Raw genomic sequence first — 5,561 nt, 5'->3', positions numbered from 1 at the left:
CCAAGAAATAAAGAAATAACCCGCCATTGCTCTCCATATATATGACATCTACTATACAGATAACAGTCAATGTACGGTACACGGAATCTAACACTGTATGACTGCCCCCTCTAGTACGTGCTCTAGAACAAAAAGGGGAATCCCCCCTCCAAAACTAACAGAGGGTTCCGAGGACCTAAACACGGTTACATCGTAACATTGTGCATGTCACCGTTAAAGAACTGTGCCATAGGCTGCTACCGCAGGCTGTAAACAGATACACGAAAGGTGCAGCGACCTGTAGAACACATAGGGGTTAAGTGAATAGATACCATGTTCCTAACACAAGGGGCGCCCCACGCGCTAGAACATGCTCGATTAAATATTGGGAAGGGTCCCTTACAGATCACAGAAAGCGAAATCTAGGATCAAACACGTTCTAGGATGATATACTAGCAGTTATACATAAATATATTAATCCCGAGGCATGGGAAGACCACCAATACATTGAAAATTGCTGTTTTTTAACCAGTTTTCTCACTTATTTTGGCCGCATCAACGTTGTAAACAGAATTTCAGGTGCCTTCCTTCTCCTACCCATGATCCTTTAGGTTAGCGAAGTCCTTCAAATGTGTCCCTTGCAGCGGTGGGATGATTAACCAGGAGAAGACCTGACCAACGTCCCTACAATGATCTCGTATTTTACTTAGATTTAAGTATTTAGACCAATTTATTCAGGGATTCGCGAGCAAAATTTCGGGGGGGTTCCGGGTGGGGGGTTTACCTGATTCTCATATTTATCCGGGGGTTTCTGGATGCTTCCTTCGTAAAAGAAGCTTTGATGGTGCGACTCTAGTACAAGGGTATTTTGGGGTGTTTATGCAGAATTAGTATGAAAACCTTGTGCTCTAGAACTCTAGACGAAAAGTGCTTGTGTTCAAAGATTCTAGAATAAAGTGCTAAGACAAACCCCTTAAGGAATAAGGGGTATTTATCACGGAGATGTGGGGGTTTTTTTTAAGGGAGTTTTGAGTAAACCCATCAGGATTCCTTCTCCAACTTTTTAGTGCTGAGGGCCACATAGGTTTTGGAAGCATTGAATTTGTTTTAAAGAGATCCAGCTGGAGAAAGGTGGTGGGAACTCAAAGCCATTGAGAGCAGGTAATGCCGAGTTGGGCTGATGATCTCCAAAATTCAGAGTTTACGGAGGACCTGGCACATTATGAAATTACCCCCGGGTTTCAACCCGCCTAACGTGGTAGTTCTAATCCAGGATCCTAATAAGCAGGGCCCACAGAGGTAGAGTGTGAGAGTTATCTATAACATCGACCAGATGTCTTCAGATAGTCCAAGCGAAACCAGAAGGTTTTATGAAGAGCCTAGTCCTCTACAGCTTGGTCTATTCACTAAGCTCAAGGGCCCGTTTCGCCTCACTCCTCAGGGCTTTTAGGCTGAAGGACACTCATGGAACATTATTGACCGTGGACCGGTACATCCAACTTGGAAGCGTTCTTCAAGTAGAAGCTCTTCTCATCTCGACAACCTCTAGTGCAATTTGTCCAATACCATATTTTAACGTTCTCAACACACACCGAGCGTGCTCTCAACTTCTTTTTGTTAAATACTAGAGAAATACAACATGGTGGAAGCCTCTAACTCTTGAAACTGGCGGACGACATTCGTTAAATAAAACATCAAGCGAATCATTCTGTTCCCAGACTGACGTATGAGGTCAGCAGCCGGTAACGAGTCACACTTTCCACACCAGAGACCGTCGCGTTATCGCGTTGGCTTTGAGAATGTAGACCTCTTTCTTCCAATGCTTGGAATGTGGAACAGAACGCATTTTTTTGAGCAGAATGACCGATTGTCATTATTCCAAGTAACCTCTGCCCCTTCCCCCCTGAACACCGGAAGGTCCTTTCTTGGGGTAAATGCAGTTTATCGGGGTGGTTTTCTTCTGTGTCCAGGGTGAAGCTAGGCTAGGGGTACGACTTTGGGTTCTGCGAGTAGCGTCAACGGGGGGCCGACGTCTAAAAGCAGTAGTAGAGGAAGAAGAGAAGGCAGAGGACGACGGTAACGACGGCGATGCACCTGAAAAAGACAGAAACGAAAGGAGTGAGTCCGCAGCAGGCCCTCGGGACGAGCGACAATGGACAGGACCCATGCCTTCGATGACATCTAAATAGGTCACCTCTGGGAATGGGACTTCTCTCTGCGTTCTTCATGCCGATCCCTCCTTCCATTCCTCACCCTCTCCCCCACCCCGCTCTATCAGTAATGGCTGTTTCTGGTAAGCGGCCCCCTCGATGCTTTTCTCAGCATCTGTCTACCAGCTGCATTACTGTTACTCCGCTATATCCCGCACCTGTGGGAATTCTCCGCGTTCTTTAGAGGAATTATCCGTATCAAGCAAAGCTTCTTTTTGACCGGCCCGGGCGGCCTATTGTTAACCGCGCGCCTTAGAACAATAACCAGCCGGTAACCTAAACCGTGAGCAGAAATCCGGGCCGTACGGAAAACTGATGAGAAGGGAGGTCTACCTGCTTTTAATTTAAAAGGTGTAAGAAAGAATGGGGGCAGATTGTGTTCCAGGGATTAAGATGGCGCTGTCTCTATTTAAGAGATCAGGTGACGGGGGGGGGTCGGTTCTCTATTGATAACGTGTGAATTGACACCCAAATCCTAACGAGATTAACCGACCCAACAGAGATCTTGTGGCATGGAATGCGACATGGAAACAGAGCTTTATAAGACCCTTCCGGCCCCCGTCTGGTCGCCCGTTTCTCCTGCGGTAAAGACTCGAGCCTTAATCAGTCGTTGGTCTCGTCTTAGATTCAGGAGCCGTATGTCTATCCCATGCGTGTTTAATTCCCTCACTGTATTACCCTCTACCACCTCTGCTTGGAGGCTGTTCCACTTATCTTCCATTCTATCTCAGCATCTGGTCATCTAGTGTCAGATTCCGGCCTCTGGTTGTAACATTTTCCCTCCTGTACTTTGTTAAATCCCTTTATGTATTTAAATGTCTCTCTCTCTCCTCTTCCCCACAAGGGGGGGGGGGAATACTGCAGAACCCCCCCATATCTATTTGCCCCTTTCCCCACCCCCTCAACTGGCCCAAACATACCCCCTGACATATGATATACTTACTGCCAGTCAGGGCGGCCCCCTGAGAACCCTGCAGGTGGGAGTATAAGGAGACCCCTGTGTGGAAGGAGCTCCCTGCTTAAGCCGCCAATCAGTGGCGCGAAACGTTGGCCCACAAAGGTGGAGTTCATCTGCAGCGCTGGAGCTGCAGCTTCTCCCTAAGGCAAGTTCTTTTTGCGTATAAAATGTACTAGGTAAGTTCCCTTTAGCACGCTTGTGACATTTTCCGCGTCGCCCCCGGACCAGACGTTCACCTTAAATCTGCAAGGGCAGCGCGGTCGGGTGTACGCAACACATCTACCGCTTTAAACAACGTCTGCACACAGACACACGGCTTGGCACATACATGCGATATAACCTCAAAGGGACAAACGGGGGCGGAAAAACAGAGCTTGAACCTTTTCCTACCCCCCCCCCCCCGAAACAAATGTTCCCGGCGTGACCTTCTCTTTAATAAACAGAGTCCAGTTCTGCGGGGCTGACGACTAAACGAGGGACTCGGGGCGGGGGGTCATGGACAGGGCCGCTCAGAAACAGGATTTCCACCTGAAGAAGTGACCGCTGAGGCTTACGGGACCGTAGGTGTCGGAACGTCAGCTTTACCCTGACCTGCTTTTCAAAGGCATCACAGAAGCCGAGGGAGGCTCTAGAACACGGGTTCTAGGATTGTTGCCCTCGCGCTCCGCCTCCTGGACACTCTCTGTAATTACATGCAAACTTTCAAGCGGAAACTCCTATAAATCAGGGCCCCACTCGGCCCATCCACCTGTATCCGCGACGCTACGCCCCAGACGGGGGCTTTTAAATAATATTTAGTGGGCGTGCGCTGATCGCCTGGACTACGGACTGTTAGGATCCCTAATTTTACTCCCCCCTCCCTAAAAAGTTTGGTAAATGGCGACGTACCAGCTGTTGGCGTTGAGCTGATTCGCGTTGTGTTCTTCCGCGTTTGTCTCCGTCGCCGGTGGCGTCTCATCGTGGCGAGTCATCTGCACGGACGTTGTCTTCTCCTCTAATGGACCCAAATCGGTGGACTTACTTTCTTCGTTGTGGTCTTGGTTCTCCCCCAACATGTGGACAGTGTCAATATCGTCCATCTCCACCAGGGTCTTCCTGCTGCTGCTGGCGGCGCCCAACGGATCCTCATATGACATCACTAGCGTGCACATGGCCGCCATATTGCTTGCCACCAAAGGGAAGGCCAACTGGTTAACTGGGACGCCCTAACACATCTATACTGTCTCACTAACCCGTATGATGGTATTTAAAGATGGCCCCTGTGTGACCATTTGATCCACATGGACACCCCCTCTTCCTGTAAGCATGACATCATCGTCTACCTCGGCCTTCCGTTTAGCCGCGAAACAAATTATCGCTCGTAAACATCTCAAAACTTTATCGAAAATCTAATGAACGACATCCGAGGGTAAGCAGCTTCCAGCCTCCTTATTTACGCAGGTCTTTTCCGTGGACACCGTCCTGAAGAGGCTGAGGAAGGGCCGGATTGCGAAGGAGGGTCCGTCATTGGTTTCACGTTAAAAAAAAAAAAAAAAAAAAAAGGTTTTTGGCTGCGGACAGAGAAATAATTAAAAAAACACAATTCACTTTCTTTAATAACTTTATTAATAACCCTTACCAGCCACAACAACACGAAATTAGCCTATATTAATAAAACATTAAATTTATATTTTGGTAAAACAGGCTTTTGGCAAAAAAAATAAAAAAAAAAAAAATAAAAAAAAAATAACCCCCCATCTTGATTTTTTTTTACAAAGAAAAGAGGAATAATAATAAAACAAAAAAGTTTCAAATGACATTTTTTATGACATTTTTTAAGTGGAAAATATATTTTTTTTAGCCTGTTTGATAGATTATATGCACAATAATAATTATTTATATATATTACAGACAGAAAGAGAAAAACTATTTACTTAAAAAAAAATAGAAATAAAGGAAAAGATAAATTAGAGAAATTTAGAATTACCCCAGCTGTGAGTAAAATATTTTGAGCGAGGGGAAGAAAGATAAATTGGGAGTTAGTCGACGACCACGGCGTTAGGGACAAGGAAAGTGTCAGACTTACCGGCAGCAGGCATCTCTTTTATTTATTCATATTATTTTTTTTTTTTAGGTAAAACCTTCTATTTATGCAAATAAATTAAACATTTAAAAAAAAATATATATATAAATATAAGGATCTCTGTGTTGGGGCCAATTTGAGAGAACTGAGAATTCCTGGCCCCGAGACTCTTAAAATATTAACCCATCGTGAAGCTTCTGCGCAGCGACTCGTCAAATGTGTCTGACCTAGGTCCTCCTGCACGGAGCCACCTGCATTCAAGTAGGAATATCAAAAAAATGAAAGGACCAATAGGGTGTCTCGTATACGATCACAGCGGGGTAGGAAGGCGCGGCCCTGAGAATCTGCCCCT

The sequence above is a fragment of the Sceloporus occidentalis genome, unplaced genomic scaffold, assembly GCF_023333645.1.
Source record: "Sceloporus occidentalis isolate IW3139 unplaced genomic scaffold, rSceOcc1.0.p SCAF_282, whole genome shotgun sequence".
Lineage (NCBI taxonomy): Eukaryota > Metazoa > Chordata > Lepidosauria > Squamata > Phrynosomatidae > Sceloporus > Sceloporus occidentalis.
The sequence above is the reverse complement of the archived record's forward strand: the minus strand, read 5'-3'. Positions refer to the sequence as shown.